This window comes from Mirounga angustirostris, unplaced genomic scaffold (assembly GCF_029215605.1).
Source record: "Mirounga angustirostris isolate CCGP_5_RB_7025 unplaced genomic scaffold, mMirAng1.0.hap1 SCAF_2, whole genome shotgun sequence".
NCBI classification, from domain to species: domain Eukaryota; kingdom Metazoa; phylum Chordata; class Mammalia; order Carnivora; family Phocidae; genus Mirounga; species Mirounga angustirostris.
Window position 1 is genome coordinate 173,716,187 of NW_026991710.1, and position 14,262 is coordinate 173,730,448.

The 14,262-nt window shown below is 39.0% G+C and overlaps 1 pseudogene; it reads right to left on the bottom strand.

Moving 5' to 3' along the window:
• Positions 1–11,200: 11,200 nt before the first annotated feature.
• On the bottom strand, positions 11,201–11,643 carry LOC123847762 (transmembrane protein 230-like; annotated as a pseudogene).
• Between the last annotated feature and the right edge of the window lie 2,619 nt (positions 11,644–14,262).

A 14,262-nucleotide genomic window follows, 5' to 3' on the forward strand; every position in this document is an offset into this window, starting at 1 on the left:
CAGGAGAGAGGAAATCTTAAGCAGGCTCCACGCTCATTGCAGAGTCCAACGCGGGGCTCCATCTCATGACCCCGAGATCATGACCTGAGCCAAAATCAAGAGTCAGACACTTCACCAACTGAGCCACCCAGGCACCCCACTTATCAACCTCTTTAAAAAGAATTGTAAAAAAGTAAAAATTGGACTGTAAAAGTGTGTACAGAAAGCAACCTCTCTCCCATCCCTGCCTCCTACCATCCCAACTTCCCCTCCATGTGACACTGAAATCCAATGTTGTTAACACACCACCCTAGCAGTTTACAAATACTGGAAAAGGAAGGAAACTGAACATGTAGGAATGGAAACATTTGGCATGCTAATCAACTGCAAAAATAGCTTTATCAGACTGGAATGAGATTGGGGTTTTGCCGATGTGCCTGCCAGACAAAAATATTTAACATTCTAGGACACAGAGAGAAATACTCTGGAGTTTTGCTATAATGTTACCCATTACAATTCAGAATTCGATGTATGGGTTCATCCTGGATGTCATTCAAATTGGGCTTATTAAGGAAGATCCTCAGGGAGTCTTCTTTTAACAACTCACACACCTAAAACCTGGGACAAAGAATGCCTCCAAGCAGTCAGGCTCCCATGGAACCAGTCTCATTCTGGTTGCTGTGGAAGCACTAAAATATTATAAATAGACCAGGAAAATGGGGGAAATGCAGTCTTCCAAACTGAATTTACTATACATCATTTGTTTCCTCTCTTCAAGGACTGGCTGCTAGCCATCAAGTTTTCCAAAGACAAAGAGAAATGAACTATTCCCTCTGCTTCTCGTACTATTGAACAACTCACTCACTGAGGAATAAATGTTCCCCTACGTCCGGTCTCCCAAATAAGACCTGTAAGACTTTCCTCCAGGAAACATACAAATAAAAATAAAGGCAGGTGGGATAAAAGAGGTCTGGTGGAGGACAGCATGATAATGAGGAATTTGCTGGAAACCTGTCAGGACATTCAGTGCCTCTGTTAGTTTTGTGTGTGATTCCTAAAAAATATCCTGCCCCTGGCTTTCTTTTTTTTTATCTTAATGAAGTGGTAAGGGGAATTATTTCAATCTGTAAGAAGTTTCTTTTAATTGGCCCATATGAAAAATTTGAAGAATAATATCATTTCCATGAAATGGTACCGGTAAATTTACCCCTGGCCACCAAGAAAATAAGAGCCACTGACTTGACTGGAATTGACTCTAATTTCTGCCTCCAGATTTGGCAGAATAATCCTATAGCTGGAATTCAGATCTAACAAAAATCACTGCATGAGTACAAGTCATAATTAGGCAATTACGGGTTCTAATGATGTGACTGTTTATATTTATACTGATAATGTAATTAGTCCTCATCAGATTATGGGCTCAAATAGACTAAAGATTTCTTTCTTTTTTTTTTTTTTAAGTGCTCCTCATGCCAAAATCATTCTAAAGGAATTACGTTGTTATCACCTACAAGACAAAATATGCTTGTAGTTTTCTCTATAATTCTTAATGCACAGAATAGGGTGCAACAAAACATTACACAAACATAAAGCTTTCTTCTTGGGTCCCCCACCACTGCTTAACAGAAACACATACACACACACACACTCCAGAGGCATTAATGACTTTTCCATCGACTGCCCCTTCAATGCAGACATGTGTTATTTTTACCACAGAGTACTGGAATCTTGAAGTACAAAAGAAATAAACACTAGGTATATATTTTTCCTCATATCTGTATTCATTTATGGAGTAGCCAATAGTCTTAATCTCTCTAGATAGACTAGTTCTTCCTAGAGCACTTTATGGGATCTTTTTCTTCCCTGCTAGTTCAACCCTTTCTCATATCCCAACCATGAGCTGAATTCTCTATCTTATCCCTTAAGCTCCAGAAACTTAAAACATCTCATTCATAGGAAACAGATGCCCACCCAGCAAATTAAAAGTGAAACTCTTGCCTCAAAGACTTTTGAATCTTAACTCTAGCATTTCCCTGTCTTGAATATTCTGCCCATTTTACACTTCTGCTCCAGACATGGTACAAATTTGATCACCACATTATGCTCAAAACTCTTAAACACTTTTGTAAACCTACCTTTACCCCCATTCTGTCTTCAAAGAACTACACATTCACCTGTAAAAGAATTCTTCATGTAACTTATACTTAAGTCACATGTTATAATAGCTCTAACAACAGAGAAGCAAAATCAGACAGTGGATGACACAAGGGCTCTTTATCAGACTGCTCTGAATTCAATCCCAACTCTGTCAAGTACTATCTGTGTGACCTAGGACAGTTTACTTAACTAGTCTGTTTCTCAGTTTCCTCATTGATAAGATGAGAATAATTTATGTTTTTCATAGGCCCATCAAAAGGATTTAGTGAGAGATAAAATTTTTTAAATAAACAATCGGAAAGATTCAAGAAACTGGGGCGTCTGGGTGGCTCAGTCAGTTAAGTGTCTGCCTTTGGCTCAGGTCATGATCCCAGGGTCCTGGAATCGAGCCCCGCATCAGGCTCCCTGCTCAGTGGGGAGTCTGCTTCTCCCTCTCCCTCTGCCCCTCCCCCAACTCATGCTCTCTCTCATGTACTCTCTCAGATAATTTAAAATCTTGTTTTTTAAAAAAAGAAAGATTCGAGCGGCGCCTGGGTGGCTCAGTTGGTTAAGTGTCTGCCTTTGGCTCAGGTCATGATCCCAGAGTCCTGGGATCGAACCCTGCGTGGGACTCCCTGCTCAGTGGTGAGTCTGCTTCTCCCTCTGCCTGCCGCTCCCCCTGCTTGCGGTCTCTCTCCCCCATCCCATCAAATAAATAAATAAAATCTTTAAAAAAAAAAAAAGATTCAAGAAACTAAACTTGAAATAGAAAAATTAATTAAATCCACATGGAGGGCAGTGGCGAAAGAATAGAGGAAGAAATTCAAATTAAAAATGTGAAAGGTGGGGTGCCTGGGTAGCTCAGTTGGTTAAGCATCTGCCTTCAGCTTAGCTCATGATCCCATGGTCCTGGGATGGAGCCCTACATCAGGCTCCCTGCTCGGCGGGGAGTCTGCTTCTTCCTCTGCCTCTCCCCCAGCTTGTGCTCTTTCTCGCTCTGTCAAATAAATAAATAAAATCTTTTTTAAAAATGTGAAAGGCACATGATGTGATGAGCACTGGGTGTTACATGCAACTGATGAATTATTGAACTCTACATCTGAAACTAATGATGTACTATATATTGGCTAATTGAATTTAAATTTTAAAAAGTGTGAAAGGAGCACCTGGGTGGCTCAATTGGTTAAGCATTCGACTCTTGATTTTGGCTCAGGTCATGATCTCAGGGTTGTGAGATGGAGCCTCACTCTGCGCTCCAAGCTAGGCATGGAGCTTGCTTAAGATTTTCCCTCTCCCTCTGCCCCCCTCCCCCCATTTGCACACATGTGCACACTCTCTAAAAATAAAAAATAAATGTGAAAGCCTAACTCAAAAAGACATGTCAGCATGCAAAGAAAACTATAAACAGATTAAAATAATTGTAGAGAATACGAACAATATAGAAGATGAAGAGAAAGGAGACATCATATGGTACCTTGTATGAGAGATGTCAGAAATAGTTGTTTCTGGAAAAGAACCCAGAATAAATGTATTAGTAAACAAGCCAGTAGAAGAAAATCTTTCTAAACATAAGGAAAGCCGGTGCATATAATCGAAAGGGGCTACTATTTTCCAAGAAACATCAAAGAAATGTTACACCTAACAACTTTGTGATACCATTTTCAAACGGCAATAACAATGATGATGATAGAATTCTTCATTCAGCCACCTCTTACCTCCACCCCATCTCCTGAATAGTTACTTATAGAAAAATAAAAACCAGCCTGACCTCTAACTTCTCTTCTGCAATATTAAATGTCAGAACTAAACTGAGCAAAATTCAAGCTATTACTGAAGTTCAAAGTATAAAGCATTTCAGCCATGCAAAGGCTTAGAAAACACACTTCTCTTTAAAGAAATTCCTTGAAGTACTCCAACTGACCAAGAGAACAGAGCTAACAGGGTCCTTGAAGGCCAGTTAAAAATAGATATTAAGTCTAAGAATACATTTTAAGTCTGGTTATAAAGTTGAATGCAAAGCAAAGTATGTCCCCCGAAGGGAAGATACAGGATATAAAAACCGTAATGTGAGTGCAATCACTAGGGTGTAAAATACAGGAGGATCAGTGTAAAAGACTCAGAATTCAGAGAGGGTAGTGGATGCTGTGCTGCTAGACAAAGTAAAGGTGTCCTAGATTTCATGTCAAAGAGGAGGACCCAAAAGAAAACCCTTCAAGTATCCCCTATTAAACACGGTTTGAGAAAACTTTTGAGTTTCATGGAATGGAAACAAGATATATGTTTCCCAAAATATTTGACAATATAAAAGCAAGGAAAATAGACAGAAAATGAAAGCAACACTAGGGAGGCAGTTCTGTTAAAGTATCAAACCACAAACAGAATTAATAGCAACTATAGCCAATCTGTCAGCTATGACCTTGATATTACATAAACGGACATTATATGAGTTTCCCAATGAAAAGACAAAATAGTCTCCTATTTGGTTACAAAATTAGAGAGATGGGGAGTGGGCTCTTAAATGTAGAATAGAAGCAATTAAAGCATACTGATATAAGATGACTTTTTTAATGAAGAATGGGCGGAAGATTTTTGTCCAAAACATAGCTACGGTCAAATATTAAAAGCAGATAAAAAGTAATTCTAAGTAAATATTACATGAGATAAAATCAAGTATAGCAATAATGATAGGATGTAAAATAATACAACTACCATATACTACTACTAACTGTAATAACTACTAATAAAAATACAACTCCCTTAAGTGTTAAGCACCAAAGTAATATCGTACCATTGTACATGAGGTAAAAATTATTATATAAGTTTAAGGAAAGTATTAAAAAATAATATTAGCGGGGCGCCTGGGTGGCTCAGTCATTAAGGATCTGCCTTCGGCTCAAGTCATGATCCCAGGATGCTGGGATGGAGCCCCACATCGGGCTCCCTGCTCTGCAGGAAGCCTGCTTCTCCCTCTCCCACTTCCCCTGCTTGTGTTCCTTCTCTCCTTGTGTCTCTCTCTGTCAAATAAATAAATAAAATCTTTAAATAATAATAATATTAGCAAGAGCCTTTAGCATATCTCTGAAGGCTCTAGGAGTATTCTGCCTGGCCTCTACCTGGCTTCTGGTGGTTGCCTCTTTTGTGGCATTCCCTGGCATCCCATGGCTGTGAGTTACATCACTCTATTTTCTGCCTCTGTCTTCAACTGGCCTTCTTACCTATGTCTCTGTATGTTCACTGGTCTGCTTATAAGAACACTAGTCATTGGATTTAGGGCCTACCTTAATCTGAGTTCATCTTAACTCATTACATCTGCAAAGACCCTAGTTCCAAATAAGGTAACATTCTGAGGTCCCTAATGGACATGAATTTTGAGAGGACATTAGTCAATCTAGTATATTATGCTATAAAGAAAATCTTAAGATATCCCCAACTTTGGAAATATTACAGATCACTTTTTCTGACTATGATAAATAAAGCAGAAAAAGAATTACTTTGATATTTTAGAATTTTCTCCTAAAGTACTCTCAAGGCTGAGGAAGAAATGAGATCAATACACAATTTAAAAATAACGGTGAAAACTATACTTACAGAAATGTAAAGAATACTGTTTAAAATGCACTCAGAGGAAAATTTATATTTTTAAAGTATTTCTTATTAAAAATGAAATTATTAAATAAGCTAAGCATTCAACTCAATATCCAAGGGAAATAACACAATGAAGTAGGAAGAAGAAATAACGAAGACAGGAGATACTAAAGATACAGCATCTAGTAAAATTGATAAATAAATCTAAATGACAGTTCTTCAAAAATATGAATAAAATAGGGGCGCCTGGGTGGCTCAGTCAGTTAAGCGGCTGCTTTCGGCTCAGGTCATGATCCCAAGGTCCTGGGATCGAGCCCCACATCAGGCTCCCTGCTCCGCAGGAAGCCTGCTTCTCCCTCTGCCACTCCCCCTGCTTGTGTTCCCTCTCTCGCTGTGTCTCTCTCTATCAAATAAATAAAATCTTTAAAAAAAAAAATGAATAAAATAAATCTCCAAGCAGAATAAGCAGGGGATGAGGTTGGGGGTGGGGAGGGAGAAAAAGAGAGAGAATGGCTGAAAAGACAACATAAACATTGGATGGTTAATGGGATATAATCACAGTAAACAGGATGGTTCTTAAACAGTACAAATAATGTTGCAACTGCAATCATCAATCAATGTAGAATCAAAGAAGAGATCCTTCTTCAGGAGTGGGACACCCATCTTACCTGCTGCCAGGAACGTGAATACATATGGACACCCTCTCCAGGAATGGGAATGGTGCAAGGCCCAAGGGAGCCCCCTCACCCAAAGTCACACTTCCCTCCTTGGAGGCAGTGCACACATAATGACTGGTCAACTGGGGAAAATTCTGCAGAGCCATCCTAACTCCAGAGTTCCTTAGAGTATCAGCTAAAGCCTCTGTTGCTACCAGTCCATTCCTCCCCCTGCCCAGTATTGCTCCCCTCAACATTCACAGTCTACTCTGCACACAAATCTCAAAGGTTACAAGTCCATCTCCCAGGGAACCAGAATTGCAATGGGAACTCTTTATGTCTGCCTCACCTCTGTCTTCCTTTGTTCTTTCCACTGTTCTAACCACAAATAGTGTCTGGTGCAAAATAGGTAATCAATACTGCTGAAAGAACCAATGAATAAAGAAGGTAGAAAGGAAAATATAAATTTAAAAAACCAACTCCAAAAGATACTGAGACCTGAAAATATTATCTGCAGAAGAAACTGGAAGGTATAAAAAAAGTATAAAATTGTCCCCTGACCCATCCCTCCAAAGATGTCTGACATAATTATTTTATGAATCAAAACATTTAAGGAGAAAGTAATTATGGACCACAGGAAAATGTGGCTATCTTCTCATACCAGTTTATGGAATAAACATATTCCTTATCCACATATTAAAATCTGACAAACCAACCACAGATAATCTCCTTGTGGATATCTAGGAAAATCTTAGATTAAAATATTGGCAAATCAAATCCAAAGACTATTGAAAGAATAAAGCATTGTGACTAAGCAAAGGTAAACTCTGTGAATGCTGAGATGTTTCAACATAGAGAAATCTATTACCCTGAATCATCACATCATTAAGTCAAAGAAGAAAGACTATATAAGTATCTCCAAATATGCTAGAAAGGTATGAGGCAAAATTATCTTTATTCCTAATAAAATTCTTGAAAACTAAGTACAGATTAATACTTTAGTGATATAAAGAATATTCATCCAAAACATCAAGCCATCAACATTCTTCTCAAAAGTCAATACTTTTAGATGAATGATTGCCAAACACTGGGATGGAGGAGGGCTTTGTAAGCACTACTACATACATACTTAAGTTTTTGTTTGCCTGTAGGCAATTACAAAAACTATTTAAAAAATCCAAAACAATCCAAGTTTTAACAAACTGAGGAAATATTTATTACAGAAAACTGTATTATGTCTGATAAATAAGCAACTGTTATAAAATGAATAAAAACAAGTTGAACACTCAATGGAAAAATGGGTCAGGACTACAAATAGGCAATTCACAAAAGAAGAAATAAGAACAGCCAATAAATATTTGAAAACAAAAAACATATTCAATTTTAGAAATTAAAAAACTGTAAATTAATATGCCAGTGAAAAACCATGGTGTTCTACAGATCTCAAATATAGATGCTGGGATGGTAAATTGTTCCTACCTTTCTCAAGAGCAGTTTGGTAACATGTATCAAAAGCCTTAATATTTATAGATTCTGATTCAAGGAAGTCTGCATACAGGAGTCTCAATAATGTCACAAAATGTATGTATAAAAATGCTTAGCAGTTTTTATAATATAAAAATAAAAGCAATCTAAACATCCAGAATTAGAAAATGGTTAACTAAATTATGATCCATCCACATGATGGAATTATTTACTACCTCTAAAAATAAAATTTTCTAAAAATTTTTAATAAGAGGAAAAATAATGATATATAATACAAAGGTACAAAAGCAAGATACAAAATAGTTTGTAGTATATGACTCCATCCAAAATATGAAAATGATTTAAAAACCTGGAAAGAAACATGACATGAGACCGAGATGGGTTTTCCCTTGGTTGTGGGATTACAGTTGTCTTTTCTGCTTTTTTGTACTATTTTGCATTTTATAAGTTTCATTAAATGAATATATATTGCATTTATAGTTGGGGGAAAGGCACATTATTGAAATTGTATTTCCTCCACTCTGATGACAGAGATCTAAGTAAGTCCTTTGGCTTTTCCACATTAAATTTTCTGCTAAAAGAAATACTATGTAAGACCCATTGGCCTATTAGCCAGATAGTTTCCTTGGCATCTGAGTGATGCATCTCAAGTGATACAAGGCTTGTTTCTGAACCTTGTGGAATAATATGTGGGACAGAAAAAAACCCTGAAAAACCTTGAGAGTAAGTACTGTTAACAACCTCCAGGGCTCCTGGAAATCCATGCATGTCAGTATTTAATTTGTGCAAATTAATCCCTTTAAAGGCAAGAGCCTTCCATAGCCTACTTTGCTATTTTCTACTTAGAATACTGGGACCAGATGGAATTAGGTTAAACTGAACTTTGTAGATAACTTTGAAAGGTAAAAATGGAAGCAGGAGGAGGAGGAGCATTGGGTTGGGAGGAAGAGAGGGAGGAAAGAGGAAAAGTCAAATAAGGGCCTGGGAGGAAATCAGACCCTCAGTGCTTTCATTCCTGCTACTTACATAGAAAAGACCTCACTCAGAAGAGACAATAACTTACTCTATGCACTGCAAGACCCAAACATGCCCATTGTTAACCTCGGTCTACAGAAGAGGAATCTTTCAAATGAATCAACACAATAGCCCACCTAACCTTTACTTGGTCAATAATCAAGGTGGGGAGAGAAGCCAAGATTCTGATCTCCTGTCTTGTATCAATTTTAAAGCAGTGTTTCATTGTATATTAAAGACTTCCATTGTGCTAAAGTGCAGGAAACTAATTGGAATCATTCTGGCTTTCGTGACTCATAAACTTAATGCTCTTTTAGCATCATTTTGGCTGAGCAGATTTCCTAACCACAGTTTAATAGCAAAAGACATTTAAAATAACAATCTCAAAAGTCTTTCCAACCTCTCCAATAAGAGTAAAATAAATTGGCTCTTAGAATTAGAGGCTGTGGGCACCTGGGTGGCTCAGTTGGTTAAGCGACTGCCTTCGGCTCGGGTCATGATCCCGGAGTCCCGGGATCGAGTCCCACATCGGGCTCCCTGCTCGGTGGGGAATCTGCTTCTCCCTCTAACCCTACCCCCTCTCATTCTCTCTCTCTCAAATAAATAAATAAAATCTTTAAAAAAAAAAAAAAGAATTAGAGGCTGTGCCTTCACAGGCTATGGAATATCTCACTGGTTTTACGTATCTTAACTATGAAGGAAAATGACAATTACTAGTACTTCATTTTCATCTTGCTCCTAGCTACCAAATATTTCTACTAGAACTGAAGCCACCTGCTTGGTCATGTACTTTATTATTTTTTTTTTTTAGATTTTGGCATTTTAATTTCTTTTGAATATGTCACTTTGTGCAACCTAGGAAACAGAATCAAACTAAGGCAGTCTAGTCCATCTAGGGATCCAGGCTGAGTCTTACAATCTTCAGCAGAATGACATCATAATGCAAGGTGCTAACAACAGGTTTATAATCTCTAAATAACAATCACTTACCTACATTTTTTTTCCTTAGGAAATAGCCAAAGTCCAATCCTTAAAGGCATGATATACAGAACATCTTGATCTACAAAGAAGAGACTAACCCAAATTATATGTTGGCCAACTTACTGGTGGACCAAATCAAAGCTGACCAAAGACTATGAACAGAGAAAGCATTTACCTTCTGGAAACTTGCTCTGAGATTTTAAAAAGTCCTGGCTGCTATAGCCAAACTGTGGAAAGAGCCAAGATGTCCATCGACAGAGGAATGGATAAAGAAGATGTGGTATATATATACAATGGAATATTATGCAGCCATCAAAAGGAATGAGATCTTGCCATTTGCAACGACGTGGATGGAACTGGAGGGTGTATGCTGAGCGAAATAAGTCAATCAGAGAAAGACATGTACCATATGACCTCACTGATATGAGGAATTCTTAATCTCAGGAAACAAACTGAGGGTTGCTGGAGTGGGGGGTGGGTGGGAGGGATGGGGTGGCTGGGTGATAGACACTGGGGAGGGTATGTGCTATGGTGAGCACTGTGAATTGTGCAAGACTGTTGAATCAGATCTGTACCTCTGAAACAAATAATACATTATATGTTAAGAAAAAAAAAAGAAGAAGATAGCAGGAGGAGAAGAATGAAGGGGGGGAGATCGGATGGGTAGATGAACCATGAGAGACAATGGACTCTGAAAAACAAACTGAGCGTTCTAGAGGGGAGGGGGGTGGGGGGGGATTCATTGCCACAAACAATGAATCATGGAACACTACATCAAAAACTAATGATGTAATGTATGATTAACATAACAATAAATTTTTTTAAAAAAAAAAAGTCCTGGCTGCTATTAATAAGAAAACAAGTAAAAAATATTACAGATGCGCCCACATACTGACATTTGATCTGCCAAGGTCTTCCACTAGAACACGAAGTGATAGATGAGTGTAGGGGTAAGATACTTAGATGTTTTCAAAATAAATTACTAGTAATATGAAATTTAACATATTAAATTCTTCCATTTGCTACCAGAACTGACAATGGGGACTATTTAAAAGAAGTGCTGAACTCTAAAAAGGGTGGCAGCAGTAACACTCTCCACTACAGGGTAACCTCCTGCTTTCCCACACCATTAACATTGCTACTCTTCCAAGATACATACTCGTGGGGAAAAACTTGTCAGCTTTTGACAGAGCCAGGAGATGAAAAATAGAGCATGTGCTAATTAGTTAATCTGTAATTGTAAGCTCAGTTGACATCCTGAGGATGGACCCATAAAATCTGGCCATTCTTTAGTTTAACATCTGCAAACTGCAGAACTCCTTAGCCCTTAGCCAGTTTCTGCTCAATATCTAAAAGCTGTCTCAGTCCCATCTGTGACTCTTCTCCTCAGGGTTGAGGGTTGGTGCTAGTCATCAAGATCTGGAATGTCATCGTGGGAGTAACCCCGGTAGCCTTTAGATGCATAGTAGGCGATGCGCAGGTGGTAAAATCCTGGCAGGAACACCAGGATGCCAATGATCAGGGCAGGAACACCAGGATGCCAATGATCAGGACAGGAACGGCCCGGTCTGCCCCCCCTTTGCTGATATAGCCAGGCAGCAGGAGGGAGCCTATGATTATGAGAAAGGCACCAAACAAAAACAGCACTGTAGCAAGCGCAGTGGCCTTAGATGGGATCTTAGGAGAGCTCTTCTTAAACTGAAGGTCAATGTAGCCATCGTCTGTGCTGGAGAGCCTTGAGTATTTCACTTTACAACTGGGGATTCCAGTAGCCAGGTTGGTACGAGACGGCATCACAACCCACTGACACAGCCGGAGCGCTGCGCCCGGCCACCTGTGTGCCAACAGCTTGCTCACGGTCGGCTGCAGAGTCGCCTGAGGCCTCGAGGCATTCCTCACCCAACTCTTGGTCATGTACTTTAACTTGGATCATTTTCTCATGGTTTGGCTTGACTTTCATTCATTTTCTTATTTAGTTATTTTAGCTTTCATTGGGTCTCTAGGAAAGGCTATGAGGCTTGGCATGTGGAGCAATCAAAAGGATTTTCTTTTTCTTTTTCTTTTTTTAAATCTTATTTTCATGTTATCATTGTTAGTTAATATTAATTGAGTTCCAGGCTTTGTTATACCAAACCACAGATAAGTCTCCCCTGTATCTTTGCATTCTAAAGAACAATAGATAATCATTTGGCTCCATCATGTCTTTATGATCTTTTTTGTCCTTATCATTTACTAAGTAGAAATAGTCCCTGATCCTAAACCAATTCTTAGCGAAGGTATAGGATTGGTGGGCCACCAGGTTTGAGGACTGATCCTGGGGACCTTATCTTATTATGTCCCTATGTTTATTCCAAGGTTGTCTAAGTCAACCTTTATTTCTGGTTTGAAAGTACACAAATGGAGTTCTTTTCTGAGACTTTAAAGACAAAATAACTAGTTAAGAAAAAACAAAACCAAAGTGATTCAACTTTAACTTGGACATAATGATCTTATACATACACACATTCCTATAATATATCATACACATATTTATCAGCACTCTCTCCTCAGTAGGATAGCTAATATCTTACCTACAACATTCTGTTGGTGCATTTGCTGCCTTAGGTTCTCCAAGTGTAGAACCTCTGTGCGTGGAGGGACTAGAAATTAAAAGTCATTTGGAGGGGCACCTGGGTGACACAGTTGGTTCAGCGTCTGACTCTTGGTTTTGGCTCAGGTCTGATCTCAGGGTCTTGAGATCAAGCCCTGTGTGGGGCTCCACACTCAGGGCAGAGTCTGTGCTCCTCCCCCACCCCAAAACAAATAAAATAAATAAATCTTTTTTAAAAGTCATTTGGAAATACAAGAAACTATGAAATTAAATTCTGTCTCAGGCCAGTGTGTGCACGTTTTGCTCCCCTCTATGACTCTAGGTCTTCTTCGGAATTTGACCCAGACCGATTTCTCTGGTGTTCCACCGGCTTCTTCCCCATATGGCAGTATGTTGGCTTTCTCACTTCCACTTGTTTTTCCTGGTGTTTACTGAGCTCCTATTCTGCCTCAGTTTGTGTAGTTGGACACAACCTGCTTTTCATTCTTGGTTTGGCTCAAGATCTCGAGCTTCCACTATTTGGACTTTGATTTATGGCCTCGCCACATCCACACAATCCCTTCCTGCACTTCTGAATGCATGAACGCTCTAACAGAAGGGTCGGGACGACCTCAACCATGCTCCCCATCTCCAATATTTTTCTTTGTATCAGCATTTCCTGATCCTTTTCCATCTTTTAGGTTCCTCACAGGTAGACTGCTTACACTGCACAATTTCCAGGTATAATATGATATATATACATATATATGGTTATACATACATGCATGTGTGTGTGCACACGTGCATGTATAAAGCTTTGGCTTTTTCTTCTCAAAAGTCAATAAGTTTTTCTTTCTGACTCCTTTTTCTCAGTCTCTTCCTTTTCTTTCACTTTACAGGTATAATTCTCAGAGTATCAAAATCTGTCTGACAATTAAGCAGGGTAATTCTCACTGAGAAAGGACCAATTACCTTTTCTTTGAATGGAGGTTTGTCTGTGATTCTGAAGACTATAGTTTTAACCTCTTCATTACACTCCGGCCACGCCACAGAAATTAAATTAGAAGCCACTCTGAGGGCACACAAGAAATGTCCCTTCACAGGCTTAAGTATATTAGTAGGGCCTCACAGTCTATATAAACCCCCTCGTTTAGTAGTGGACAAATCAGACACCTCAGTCTGCGCACATGTGCCTTCCTCAATTTTGGAGTAGCCTAAGTGTTCTACTGAGATATTTTATGAATCGTACATGGGATCACAAAGACAAGAGTCGAGAGACAGCACCGCCGAGGTTCCAAGGCGGCCCCTCCGTACCTGGATATATTCTCAGGATTGAAGCAAATGGCAATGGGCAAGCAGGGTCATCTGGCACACAGCATCTGTGTTGTATGCGGATTCATTCACACAAGCTTTACTTTTATTATATTTTAGCTGCTAATCCAACACCAACCAGGAGAAGGCAGTACAGGCTAAACAACGGAAACTTTAAATCTTCTTTAAAGTGAAAAAGAAATAATCTGATGGGGATTATTGATAGGATAAACCTCTGTCCATGCTGGGGAACCAAGGAACCTTTTCCAACACTATCATCATCTGCACAGCCTCACTCCTCTTCACCTCTGCAGCTCTCTTCATGTTCCCCTACCAACTCCTCCATCCCTCCTTAAATATTAAAATCCATACAACACAGAAACTGGGAAAACCTCTCAATTATAAAGTTGCCCAATCCATCTTTAAATTCCCAAGCTTCTTTCTCTAGCATTACCAGGGAAGGCCCAGTTGAATTTTTAGATACCATTTTTTAAGAGCTCACGATGCTTTCATATGACAAGATATACTTACCACGAACCCTCAAAA